This window comes from Vidua chalybeata, chromosome 1 (genome assembly GCF_026979565.1).
Source record: "Vidua chalybeata isolate OUT-0048 chromosome 1, bVidCha1 merged haplotype, whole genome shotgun sequence".
NCBI lineage: Eukaryota > Metazoa > Chordata > Aves > Passeriformes > Viduidae > Vidua > Vidua chalybeata.
In genome coordinates, this window is record NC_071530.1 from 33253572 (window position 1) to 33267842 (window position 14271).

The 14271-nt window shown below is 42.2% G+C and overlaps 1 protein-coding gene across 5 annotated transcripts in view; it reads left to right on the top strand.

Annotated features, from left to right (window-relative positions):
• The first annotated feature begins 1693 nt into the window (after positions 1 to 1693).
• The window catches only part of SNX10 (sorting nexin 10), a 35315-nt gene continuing 22737 nt past the window's right edge, over positions 1694 to 14271 (top strand). For 2 of the 5 annotated variants that reach the window (XM_053944846.1, XM_053944862.1), the window contains exons 1-3: positions 7001 to 7362; positions 7748 to 7779; positions 13548 to 13673. The gene's annotated coding sequence lies outside the window, so the exon portion shown is untranslated. Of the gene's footprint in view, positions 1771 to 7000; positions 7363 to 7747; positions 7780 to 13547; positions 13674 to 14271 lie in introns of those variants that run through there. The other 3 variants (XM_053944857.1, XM_053944886.1, XM_053944871.1) reach the window with 3 other exon arrangements.

The following is a 14271-nucleotide window of genomic DNA, read 5'->3' on the forward strand; positions in this document are numbered from 1 at the left end:
CCAAGGTTTAAAAATCTCACTGATATTAATTTTTGAATGCTAGAATGTAAGAAAAAATTTTTCCCATAAAAAATTCTGAAAATAAGTTTATACTGGCAATCACACAAAGAACTATTTAATTATGTTAGTCTTATTCTTTCCTTTAATTTCAGCCTTTTCCTATTCTGGCCATCCTTTGTGAATCCTTTCTTGGACAGGGTGATTGTTCAGAGCAACATCTGACAGCAATGGCAAAAAAGGTGATGTTCAGCCTTCAGGTGCTTTCACCATCCTACCACAAAATTTGCCACTACAGGATAAGTGACACTTGGAGCCCTGTCTACACCCACATGGAGTGGAAAAGATTGATGAAGACACTTCATGTAACATCCCTGTAATTCTCTGTTCCAGTAGTTGGTCATCTTGATCTCTACCTGTCTCTGCAGTGTTTTGCTTAAGAGCTCTCATCGGATAAAAGTTCTGGAGTACTCCAGACAAATTAATAATTATTTTCTTTGAGAATTTTTATCCCAGAACTTGCTTCGTATTTTGAAGTATTATGGGAAAAATTAGTCCACAGTTAACAGAAAAAAAAGCTAAGAAAAGAAATTATAGCCTTTTCAGTCTTTAGAAATTGAGTAAATATGTGTAATTGTACTAAAATTATTTCTCTTTTTCAAAATAGGAGAGGTTCCTCAGATCCTCTGAGGATTCTTATCAGCACTAAGTAAAGATCATTCAAGCTATTCAGAAGCAGAAACCCTTACCCCTTCTTTTTGCATTTAATTAACTCTTTTCCTTCCACTCTCATCAGCGGATATTTTCCAAGGCGCTTTCATTTATTACTCTTAAACAAATTTCAGCACAAAAGAAAAGCCTCAACAGCAAGAGACAAGCACTGTCACAGATAAATTATTTCCCCCAGCTTGCAAAGCTCTTTTTCAGAAGACAGATTCCAAAACCCAGGAATCCAAGGTTTCAGAGTTGTGGCATAAGCGCTATTACGAAGAAAATCTCCAAGTGATGGCACACAACATTAATCACATATTTCAAATTCCTCTTGGAATTTTAACACCTAGCCAGTGAAGAAACAAAATTACTAGAACATTGATTTCTTGAGAAACCAAGTAAAGCCAAAAATAAACCTTCAGGAGATATTTAATTCATTAAAAAAATAGTTCATTTGATTTATCAATCACAGAACAACACAATCATTTAGGTGGGAAAATACCACCAAGATAATCAAATTCAGCCTTTGACCTATCACCACCTTGTCAACTAGACCATAGCATTAACCTGTTTGTCCAGTCATTTCTTGTAAAATCCAGAGATAATTTTAATTTCTTTATTTTTTCCCCCTTCTTAATTAAAAGGCTTCTATAAAACTCCCAGTAAACCTGTACTTTTTCAGTCTGAGCGAGATGCCTACATAGCGTGCAATCTCACAAAGCACATGGGGTGCGTACAACTGAGGTGTTACAAGTCGTAAACACCAAAGAGCCCAGCTCAATCAAGGTGACTCGATCACGGGACGCAGATCTGATCAGGATGCAGGTCACAGGACACCTCCATGCCCGCTCAGCTCCACAGGCGCGGCCCCAGGGCTCAGCCTCCTCCCCCTCCCAGGTGGCCGGGACAGACAAACCAACACCCCGCTCGGGGAAAGCCTCTCTGCACCCCGGGCTCTCCGGGGCCCGGGCGGGGCGGGGAGCGCGGCTCCGCCCGCTGTCGGTGACGCGCCGGCTGCTCCCGGCTCTGGGCGGCAGCGGGCGGGAGCGGCGGCGGCAGTGGGTGAGCCGTGCGGGATCGGGATCGGGATCGGGGGGTGTCAGACCCTCCGGACAACTGGGGGCCACCGGAGCGGCCGCGCCGGGGCCGGCGGGGCGGGTGGCCGGGGCTGTGGTGTGGGGCTGGGAGCGCCGGGGCTCGGGGTGCGGGCCGTGTCCCGGGCTGTGGGTGACGGCGGGTGCTGCCGGGCTCGGCGGCACCGGCCGCGCTTTAGGGGCGGCTCGCCAAGCCCTGGCCCGGCAGCCAGCCCTGTGGCCCGGCTGCCCCGGCGGCGGCGCTCGGCTCCTCCCGGCCCTTTGGAGTGTGTTTTCCCCCCCGATCTCTGATAGAGGGCTCCGCCGCGGCTTACGGCGCGGTAAATGACTGCCCTTGGCAATGATTAACGCCGGGCAGCGAGAAGATTTGGTTTAAGCAACTGTAATCTTGTTTTGGTCCACTCCTCTTTGTTTTGCTTTAACAAATCCATCGCCTTTGGCAACTGTGATCTAAAGATCACAGAGATGTGCAAAAGCTTTGTGTGTATATATACATATTGTTATTGTTGTGTATATACATTATATAACATGCAATATATGTATACAAATATATATCATAGCATGCTTTTGTATTAAATGTAGTATATTCGATGTACTATTCTGTTAGTCAGGAGACTGCCTTATGTTATTTTTAAGTTCTGTGTTATCTAAGTTAAGCAGCATGAGAAATTTTTAGGTACATATGAGGACAACCTATGAAAACACAGTAAGCAATTAAAACAAACTGATTTTATAAAGCAAAGGAAGTTCCAGTGACTTAGGGTTGCTTGGTTAGCCTTGGGTCATGTTCTGGAGCTGGGCATAAAGGCACGGAGGCAGCTGCCAGTGCTTTTCCTTGAGGCACCTGTATTTGCTGCTCGTCTCACACTTGGGGTCACACTGCTGGAGACACAGTCGCCATCAGATCAGGACAACTGGCTGGGTGTTCTCACAGCCCCTTCAAGGATGTGGCAGCTCTGAGTATAAATATTGCCTAATTCTGCTAGCAGTGTCCAGGGAATAAAGGCAGGCGGGATTGTGGATCCAAGCTCTTGAGGATCAGAGTCTGGCCCACTCAGGTGTGTTTGAGGCACCCTCCTGGCATGTGCCCATGTCACCCATGACCCAAGGGAAACTGCAGCTGGGGTTTTCATTGCCCACTCTGCTTCTCACATTGATGGAAACAGCTCAAGTGAAGGGAGAGGTTTTCCTGTTTGTGCTAGGGACAACTGAAACTGAAAGTAATGCAAGGCAGGGCTTTCCTGAATGGCACAATACTGGACTTTCTTTAGAAAAGTGGAAATACTAACTTTTTTTTTTTTTTTGTGTGTAGAAGATGCAAATAATAATTATGCCTGACTCAGCCTAGGATATTATTTATGATGCTTGACTTGAAATCCAGAAACCTCTTGTTTATAATATATATTTTGTGTTGAATCTAAGGAGTATTTGCTATGGTTGTATTCATAGAAATACTTGTACCTTTATTATAGATTATGATTATTATTATTTTAAATTTTATTAGGAAAATAATTATACTTAATTATTTTTTTTAAGGAGGGAAATATTTTGAAAATATTACTACTAAGGATTTGTGCTCTTCTACCATTACAAAACAGCTGTAGTTTTCCACATTTAATCCTGAAGAACAGCTGTTCTGGAGGTTAGCCAGCCCTGGTGTAGCTGCTTGAGCTAATTCTGTGATCTCTGCATGCCCACAGTGATGAGATGCTTTTAGCATAGGTGCAGCGTACAGGTCGCACGTGAGCGGTGCTCTGCTGTGCCGAGGCTCCAGGTGTCCTGAGAATTCCCTTCCCAAGCACTATTCCATACTGAGCAAAAACTACTGAGGATTTGGGTCAAACTGGGCAATTCTCAGGCGCAAGAATAAGTGGAGCATTGAATCAAACCATCAGTTGGCAAACATGGGGTGACCTCTTGGTGGATTGTCACCATTGAGCCAGGACTGGTGATGTGACTGATGCAAGGCAGTTGAGTGCTCCCACTGAACAGATGAGGAGCAGAACATAATGAGGGTGAAGGCTCTGTTCACAGAAATTTTAGATCCATTGTGCTGCAGCACAGGCCATGGCAGTCATGAGTTTGAACATAGCTAGCTAAGAAACCCTAGAGCACCTTTCCTTGATACTTCCCTCCTTCCTTCCCCTGGCAGCTTATTGCCTCTGGCACAGAGCAGCGTTATCTTTGGCCTGCTGGGCTGAGCCTGCAGATCAGGCACTTGCTTCAGTGTGGTGTTCCCCTCCACCCACCCTTCTCCTGGGGAATGAGAGATACTGTCAAGGGTACCAATGCAGAAGTTGGGGCCTTTCTGACCATAAAGGTCTGAATCAGTCTTGTGGCCTCATTTTAGTCAATTTTTGCTCAATTTCCTAATTGCCATCATTTCAGGCAACTGCAAGCCTTCTCTGCTTTTATCACACAATTTTGTAACTTCTGCCTGTGAAAGAAGGAAGCACTCCTCTGGCAGGTTGATTTTAAAAGAAAATGAAAACAAAAAAAAATCCAAAAAACCAAAAAACCCCAAAGAACAAAACCCACACTATGATAAATCACAAAGCAAAAAAGTTGCGAACATTTACTCAGGACTGCTGGGGCTGTTTCTTGCTTCCTGGAAGTAGGTAGGTAGCATGAGACAGGTGACAACTTTGGTGTATCAGATCTCTGCAATGTGTCACACGGATCTTGTTTCAATGCATGTGGTGTGTAGTATGCATAAGGTTTTGGCTTTTATAAACAGAGGAGTAAAAGAGATCTCAATAATTTTAGGGTATTGTCATTTATCTTTCTTCTCATTAAACATTTCGCATATTTTTATTGTCTAACAAAGCCAAACCCTCAGCAACTTTTTTGTTCTTCTGATAAAAATACAAAGAGAAAAGCACAGCTATGTGTCCTACAGGAATTTCCAACTTCTTGGCAAGCTAAGTCTTGGAAAAGAGAAGCAAATCATGCTTCATGTCTACAGGGAGCTACATGCACGAGTTTGCTGCATAGTGTTTGGCTCTAGATCTTCGTATCATTGCTTGCTAAATCTCTACACAGAAATTAAGAGTAGAAACATCTTTCGTAAGCATTCTTTTTCTCCAGCTTGGAGGGGAAAAAAAGAAAGCCAGAAGAATCCTTGATTAATATATTTACAAAACATTAATGTTTTGTATATAGACATTGAAAGACAGGAAGGCAAAAATAAAAAGCTTGTCATGCCACTTCATTGGTGGCTGCAGGTGTGACCTCTCCACCCACAGAAAGTGGACTGCCATCACGATTTCCTGGTTGGCAGAAGCTCCAACTGAATCACTGAGAGCTTGGTCAACAGCTGTCTGTGCTGTTAAGATCAAGCATCTGTGGGAGGGAAGGAAGAAGCAGAGAGACTGCAAAGGCAGCTTGGAGCTGAAACCACTTACAGCAGTCCTGGCACACACAAGCTCTCATGGTGGGAGATGCTGCAGAAGGAGCAGGGTCTCCTGAGGGATCCACCTACACTGCACATAGCACCAAAGTGCTGCCTGTGCAGCACCCGGAGGTTTGGGCAGGGGTCAATGGCCTGATGTGTGTGACTGGTGCCTTTCAAGGTGACTGTCCAGAGGGATCCAAAACACTTGTTTGAGGCTGGCACGTGACTTGCAGTTGGTTAACTCTCTTCTTGAGCAGCAGCTGAAGAGTAAGTAGGACAGCTTATGAGCATTCACAAAGACACGAGCATCTAAATTTAGCTGTCTGAATCCTACTTGTCCAGATTTCTGTAGGCCAGGCGGAACAGTGGAAGTTCTAATGGAACATAATCCAGTGATGAAATCACAAATGTTTCTGCAATTCCCACAGTGTTCCTCCAGGGATCCTCTTTCAACTTGGAGAAATTCAAACCAGTATTTTTCTTCTTGAGGCCTAATTAGTGAAATGTCTTCACAGAATCCTTAAATATCCTCAGGGCTCCTGTTTTCAGTTTCCTTTCTGATTTTGTTGGGCCTGTTCTCCACAGAGAAAGGAGCCCACACTGTCTGCTAGCCTTTGTGCTGGCCCTTGACTTGCTCCCTGGTGTGCTTACTCCTTTAGTACTTAGGGGATAGACATAAATAGACATAAATAACATACATGCTATGTATGTTTCTTGCTTGTTCTCTTCTGCTTTGCTGAAAGTCTGCAGTTAATCAGGGTATGTCTCTGGATTGATGCTGTGCAGGTGTTGCTCAAAGTGCCCACAGTACACCAGCACTGCACGTTGTCCCATTGGAACCTCAGCGTGACTTATGTCAAACTGTGTCCCAGTATGGCAGGTGAATTCATCAATAGATATGAATCTTGAAAAAATTATTACAAAAAGCATCACGCTGTGGGCCTGGCCCAAAAGGAAGTTCTTGAAGGATTGAAGGGAGTTTCTCTTTGCTCCAGCATTTTTGTGTGCCTGGTGTTACAGACTGTCACAGAGCTGAGGGGCAGGATGCACACCAGCAAGTTCCATTTGTTTGAGAACAAATAAACCAGCAATGATTTCATTGTAGATCTTCTCTCTTGTGCATAAAAAGAGGAAGCAATTTACCCTCCATGCCTGCTTTTTTGTGGTGTGAAGGAATTCCTGTTTCCTGATATTGAAAGGCTTAAGAAAATTACTTCTTCCTTTCCCACTCTTCTCTACCAGAGATGTCTAGGAAGATGCACTCACTTACAGCTAAAACTATGTTTCAAAGCCAAATGTTCTACTCCTGTAATAAAGCATCTATTTTACTGTAGAATTGACAATGAGTAATTTACTCTGACCTCTGTGTGCTGCCCACACATCCTTCAAGTTCCTGCTCCTCCTTTCCCTCAGGGAGGCCCTAGCTGCTCACCTACCTTGCTTGTGTACAGCAGCAGTCACCAGGTTATAAGTTTTGCCTTCTATTAGTCTCATTGTTTTGATTGTGTAATGGTGATGTGTGCTTTTAAATTAGTCATAACTTTAGCTTCTGTTTTAATGAGATCTTCAGTTGTCTTCCCAGAGGGGAAGTCTTCGTTTTCTCGAGAGCGCGTCTTTTCCCAGAAGAAATTAATTTCTACTAATGACCTATGAAAAGGTGAGGTGGCAGTGGAGGTATTGGGGAGTGATTATGGGGAGAAGGGACATACCTGCAAGTCTCAGGCACTCAGACTTGAAGAACATCTTGATAATGCCAGAGCCTATGACATGCCAGGCACTCATGTATAAATAGTCACGTTGGCACGTAGTGTCATTGCAATCATGCTTTGAGAACAGCTGAGTCTAACAGCCTTGTCTCTCATGCACAGCCCAAAGACACCCTCACATGTCTTCAGACATGTGAAATAATAAAACTGATGTTTAATGGCTGAGACGCGAGTTGTTGTGCTCCCCAAGGATTTAGGACTACGTGGCATTTGTTAGATCTGTCTGGCCACTGGTTGCAGGTATGACTGTTTGGAGTTGGGGAGGCAGGAAGGCAAATGACTCATTCCAGATGAGAGAAAGCCCCTTGTCTCCCCCTCTCTACGTGGATGAAGGTGAATCACAGAATCTGCCGAGTTGGAAGATCTGTTTGACGTGCTGGCTGGGAAAAAGTTGTCAACAGTATGTATGTAATCCAGTGCTAAACCTAAGAGTAGAAATGCAAGATCCTCTCCCAGCTGAGATCTTTCTTTTTTTTTGTGAGTTTTCCACAGCTGAATTGCGGGGGTTTAATGCAAACCATGGTAGGTTGGTGTTAATAATCCAGGTCAGCTTGCAAAGAAAGCATCTTGATTTTCTCAGGAAAACTATCCTATACTGAAAACTATCAGTATTTGCACCAAACCTCGTAACTAATGCAAGATAACCCTAAAGATAATTTGAAGTCCTGTGGGCTGTCTTTAAGAAAACATAAGGTAATCTTTAGGCTTCAGTCAGATTGGGAAAATAATATCCTGTACTATGGCATGTGTGCATAAGCAATTATTTTCTCTTTCATTTTCTCTAGGGTTTCCAGAATCACAGATCCTTTGGACCAAGGTGAGTTGTACATATTAAATATATTTTCTTAGAGTAATAGGTTTGCTTCAAAAAATAAGGCTTTGGGACTTAGAGCATCTGAATAACACTGTGTAAACACTAGTCGACACTCCAGAATTATTTTGACCACCTGAGGATCACTAGAGCTTCTGTCATTCCAACCTTGGGTTGTAACTGAGTTGTCCTAGACCATCTGAAATAGAAGTTTGTTAGCCGTATGGAAAAATCATGTGGGTTCATGTGTATGATTGCCCTTTCACTGGATTTCTAGCAAAGCTTAATTCTAAGAAGTGCTGCCTTTTCTCCATAGGCTTGGGTAAGCTAGATAACTTTCCAACCTTGAATAGCTTTATTCTCTCTTTAATGTAGATGAAATTCTGGATTTCAGTGGTCAGTTAATAAGTAGCTTTTATAATTAGAAAAGTTGTATTGTTTTTAGTCTAGATGACTAAAACCTCTAACCTTTCTCCTTCCTGTTCTCCTGCTAGAACAGTAATACAGACCCTGTCAAGGACAGTACTATCTTTACAGAGTGCTTTCCAAGTATGTAGAACATTTGCTGTGCATAATGTGGTGCAGGATTTGAAACTCACCTATAAAGGGGAAATGCATCCTCAGTAATGGTTGTTTACATCTCCAGTGGCACCGAGTGACCTATTTGTGTCAGTTCTGCAGAAAATTTACAGGCAGTGAGGCATAGGCTGGATACCTGCAGTAGGGTTTTTCTCTATGGGCTTCCAGCTGCAGGGGGTGTGTGGTAGCTGGTACCTTCTGCTCCTGCTTGGTCTGGGCCTTTGGTTTCATTGAGGTGCCGTGACTGTGGTTTTGTTCTGAGATCTGCGCGTAGCCCCAGGCCAGAAAGCCATTGTGTCTGCAACATCACTGTGTTTCTACAAACTAGTAGGACTGGAGAGGATCTCTTGATGGTTATCAGATCCCACCAGCCATGTGATGGACATTTGGTGTGGGTTTAACTGTAGTACCACAAAGTAGTACTTCTAATACGTTCACTCATCGTGTATAGGTTTCAGCTGGTTTAGTTAAAGGTGCCATTATATGAATTGATACTTGTTTGGCTTTAAGACTGGATTGTGCTTTTTTTGGCCTGAAGTAAATTAAACCTAACAGGTATTTTCCTACCAAAAAGAATGGAACTGGGCCTGTTGCAAAAGAAAAGGACTTCTGGGACATTGTTTATGACTATAAATTATTTCAACTGGTGACTTTGTATGCATTTTCTCATAGTATTTGCCTCTGAAGTGCTTACAAGCAGAAAACAGTCTGGGACTTCCAAAACTTTAGTGTATATATTGTATGTTTAAAGACAGTGACTAATAAATGAACTTGGAATAAGTGTTATTTAACACAAACCAGTTTCCTCTCAATCCACTGTTTTCCCATAGGTTTGCCATACAGATCTGTGCATTCTGCTCATTTCAGCAGCACCTGCTCTATGAGTGTGAAATCTTTCTCCTACTGAAGGCAGAAGTTATTGTTCAGACTACTTAGTGGTATACTTGAATTCATTGTTGGAAAAATATCACATGGGTTTGGGCACTGTGAAAGCAAGCTGTGAGCCTTACTTGTCCTGCAAGCACTGTCTTCTGTGTTTACTTATTTTATCACTTTATCCTGAACAGTGTTTGTTCTAGTCTGACCAGCAACTTCTTTGACTTCGTTGGGATGGCAGAGCAGTCAAACCCAAGTGCTGCTTTTCTTCTCTCCCTCCCACTTTTGTGTATTTGCTATGCCTCCTGCTCTTCTCTCACAACTTCATAAAGAAGTTTGCCACATCACAGGTGAGCCTCTTGTGCCGGGAGCTGGCCAAGAGCTGATACCAATCTTATAAAGTCAGGCTGCAGCGGTGGGGTGAAAGCAACAAAAATCACATCTTAATGTTTAGTAGGCACAAAATAAATGAGAAGGAGAAAATCCAGGTATAAGGATGAATCACTGATTTTTGGCTTGTTTTTCTTACTGGTCAGTCTCAATGAAAAGTTTCTCCTGACAAATGATGTTTTCTCAGAATTGCCCCCTTAAGTAATAAGTAATACTATTTAGAAGCTCTTTGCTTCCAAAATACTGTTTTCATGCCAGTGGCACAGTCTAGCATCTAGAAAGGTAACAAAGCCTGTTGAACAAGTGAACTGCCAGTTAAATTCACTGTTAATACATTCTTTAATGATTAATTCGATGGCTGATAGATTCAGCCCACAAACTAGTGCAATATGTGGATGCAGCTACACAGATCTGTTGTCACAGATGTGACAACAGTAAGGTTTTGTGTCAATGATGGGCTGTCTGATGCTTTCTTCAGGGGAAGGGAGCCTGAAGAGTAAATCGTCATAGTGTGAAAGACTGGATGTGTGATCCAGCTGCGCTGTTGTAATGATCTGTCGTGGGCTTGGTCAACTTAAAAGACACAAGAGACACAAGTTTGAAGAGAGTTGATCAGAATGTTTTGTGGGCACACTGTATTGACCGCAGTATTTCCTGTCTTACCCACTGTTTTGAGCTGCAGTTATAGACTACTTAGGATCAATCTGTCTCAGGATGTTACTGCTTAGCTGTTAATTTCATTTTTTGCTATATCTGTGCTGGGTCTTTCCCAGCTATCTCCCCAGACCCATGTCATGAGACTGGGACTTCTAATTCTGTGGTTGTGGCCAAAACTATAACTTTTGCTTTACTTTCCTCTCTGGGCATAAGACCAAACACTAACACTTCCTGGATTGGAGCAGGTAACACATCACGAAAATAGATGCTTTGATAGCATAAGAAAATCCACAGCAGGAAAAAAGCCAAGCTAAAACATGTAGTGCTAAGTAACAGCAATTCAAGCAGCAGACAAAAATTGTACTGTAAATTAAAAGAGTTTGAAATAAGCAAAAAATGAGGACTTTTTGGCACATGAGATTCAAAGGGTTGCAGCAGGTAAGTCAGGAAGGAAAGGGTCAGGTGATGGCAGCCTGTGTATATGAGAGACAGAGAAGGAAATGTAGTGATAAGACTGCATAGTATTTGCTGACTTTTGCTCTGCTTACTCAGCTGCAAAGATACAGCTTCCATCAGCCCTTCTTCTCCTGTGATAAGTAAAAATTAATTATTACACAGACACCTTGAGAAAGATACTATTTTTAAGGCAACTTAATTTGATTTAATGCAATGAAATACTTAATTTGTGAGAAAAACATGATTTTTCAAAGAAAGTCATATACATTCTCTGAACCTTTCTTCAGAAGCAGCATTTAATATTGTTCTTAGGAATTTAATCTGTGTTCTGAAATGCTGATACATTAGTCTCTTTACAACCCCCACCTTGTTGATTTCTAAAAGTAACAGCTGTCTGATGTGTTGTTTGTGACTTGAATCATGTAAAAAATACCTAAGGATGGCTTATCTGTCTGTGTTGGTGTACCTCATAAGATCTGTGTGTGGTTTATGAGTGCACAGTGTGTACGTCCTCACTCATCACTTCTGCAACTGAACAGAACTGTCGCTTGCAAAGTACACAGTGCTATTCAGCAAGTGGTTTAGTCTGGAAAGTACTTGTTTCTTTCTCTTCTCAGAGGTAGTTTCAGTGCCAGTGGTATGCCTGTTCTGTGTAAGTATCAGTAAGAAGCCTTGATCCAGTGTTTTCCATGTTGAGTACAGCTGAAAAGATGGTTGAATTTGCCAGCTTGCCAACGTTGCTGTTTCTTCTGAAATTGATTTCTCCTAGCTCAAGGAATCTCAAAAGCTCCCTGGAGCAAGCACACTTCCTGAAACTTTACCTTGAAGGTCACCAATGCTTCCTTCAAAGACTGCCTTATCTCTTTGTCAGCCTTCTGAAAATGTCCTAGCAACAAAACCTGTGATTATGTATGCCACAAAAATAATTTTGCGTTGTTTATTCTACTTCTTATGCACCGTTAGAATTGGAAAGAGTAGCAAAGGCAGGCTCACATGGCAGACTAGCTTGACAGGCTGCCTGGAAAGCACAGGAGTTGGAGCTGCAGGAAAGTTCTGAGTGATCCCCTGGTTGTCTGCAGAAGCAGTGGAAAGCATTAGCCATGAGGAATAAATAATTACTATGACCAGCCCTGGCATGTACTGTTCTTTCAGTGTCTTGACCTACAGTTACTGTTCTGTAGTTATCTAAAATCCCAAGATGCCAGTGTTAACCTTATCAGTAATTTCTATTAAGAGAAAACCAAAGCAATAGTTTCTCTGAGATCAGCAACCCACTGAAATTGCAGAATATCCTTGAAGTCCTTTGGTGGTGTGTATGTCTGCAATTTGAGCCTGAAAAACAAAAAAAAACCCAAAACAAACAAAACCCCCTTCCCCCCAGAAACCAAACCAACCCAGCAACAAAAACAAAAAGAGGAGAATGGGGAAACATCTGAACAGCTCTCTCCTACTGTGAACAGATTTCTTAGTACTTCTTCCTTGTTTGTCTTCAGGCTTTTAGAGGTTTCAGAAGGGCTTGGCATGTAAGTCATGCTGCTGTCCAGTAGTATGGTATTAATTTGAAGCAATTCAAAGCATGGTATAATACCACTACAATTGGAAATCTGTGACCCGCACCTGACACTGTAATCCTTGTGATGTATTTATTTTGGAGGGCAGAAGGAAATTAGTATTTTTCATTAACTCTTTGATTCTCAAGTTCCTCTGAAACAAATGAAAATTTCTTGTATATTGTCTTTTTTTATTTTTTTCTTTTTCTTTTTTAATGATCCAGATTCATTCTTCTGGTAAAACACGTCTTAATAGCCAGGAAGATTGCAGGCCAAGGGAATGGCTGACTTGGGAGAAATGCTAATGTAATGGTTAAGGAAAAGCTTTCTTATACCTTGTGGCCATAAAAAAATGTTTAGAAACCAAATGGAGTGAAATTCCATAGGAAGGAGTAGTTAACTAAGTATCTTGGCAACAGTGCCTGGGAATTTCAAGTGTAGCCACAAAGGCATGATATTTGGCATTGCCTTTCTACATTACATTGTGGTGGGAAGGAAGGTGTATGAATTCTGTCAGCGGTTTGGAAAGCTCTCGTTCTTTTAAAAGCAGTTTAGACAGTGTGCTTGTTTTTTTCTCAGCAATGAAGTGATTGTGCTCCTACTGTGATACAACACTGATGAAACTGGTACCTTGATCCTGGGAAGTAAGAATTTGCTCAAGAGTTACTTTGTTTTGTTGCCTTCACTAAGCAGGCTGCAGACCCCTGACTGTTCATGTCTTTCATACTCTTTTCACTTTTGACCAACACATCCTTACAGTAATTTGCTGAGGGCAAAGCAAATAACCATCAGGATAGATGAAAGGAGGAAACGTGCTCTGTGACCTGCACAGTCTGGAGTTTCAGTCCTCACCATCTAGTTCATGGACAATGAGGAACAGAAGTGAACTCATGAATCTGATCAGTGCAGTAGGGTTGACCCCAGGTGTTAAGTGGAACAGGTGAAGTAGAAAGCATTAGCTTATGCCGAGTTTGAGTTATTCTGGATCGACTGAAAGTCCCTGCTTGAGGAGCAGCATTTGAATAAGATTTTTCCCATCAACAAGAGCAGTAGTTCTGTGATAGCAATGTACCCGATTGCTGTAAATGCCAAGCTGTGTTAGGATGTGGTCAATTTGGCAACACAGAATGGTGTTTTTTATAGGTTTAGGGGTTTTTTGAGCTCTCCAGAGCTTCTCTTATTTATTCTTCCTGATCCTCCCCCTTCCATCATCACGCCTGCATGTGTATTTGCCTTACAAATCCACACAGATCACTTGCCTTTCAGGAACATAGCGTGGCCACGTGCACGTGAGCATATTCTTTGACATGAACTTGAACTCCATGTACGGATGCAGCTGAACTTTCTACAGGACGCAAATGAAAATTATTTTGACTTTGTTTGAGCCTTAAGGTGAGCAAAACACAAAATGCAGGAAAGACTTGTAAGCATTTAGAGATTCAATTTTTTTCTCTCTCTCAGTCATATTGAAGCCTTCAGTGAAAGTTTCATTTGATGAAACTGTTGGTGGGAACAACCTTGAAAGCACAGCTGAGGAGGTCTAAAGACCAAGGTCTAAAACTAAATCACACTTCCCCATTCAATCCTGAAGGTGGTCATTTAGTTGTATGATTAGAAATAACCAAAGATGGATGGATGGATGGATGGATGGATGGATGGATGAGCTGACTACCAGCATTTATCCTTGAGAGGAAACACTGACCATGTGGAATGCATGGGCACTCCCAGAGCAGATAATACTGCCCAGTAATGAGTGAAATAATAAAATTTCAGTGCAGCTAAATACAGCTACTGGTGAGGCAGCCAGGAGGGCTTGCATTTGTTCATGCTGTTCTTAGAGCAAGTTGATGTGGTTTTTGTCTACACTACTGCTTGAGTTTTCATCATTCAGTATGAGAACACTGGGGAGAAATTACTTCCTCCTTTAGGAGCAGTCCATCTACATGATAAAAGGATATATCCCTAGTAATGTTAGATTATCTGTTTTAAT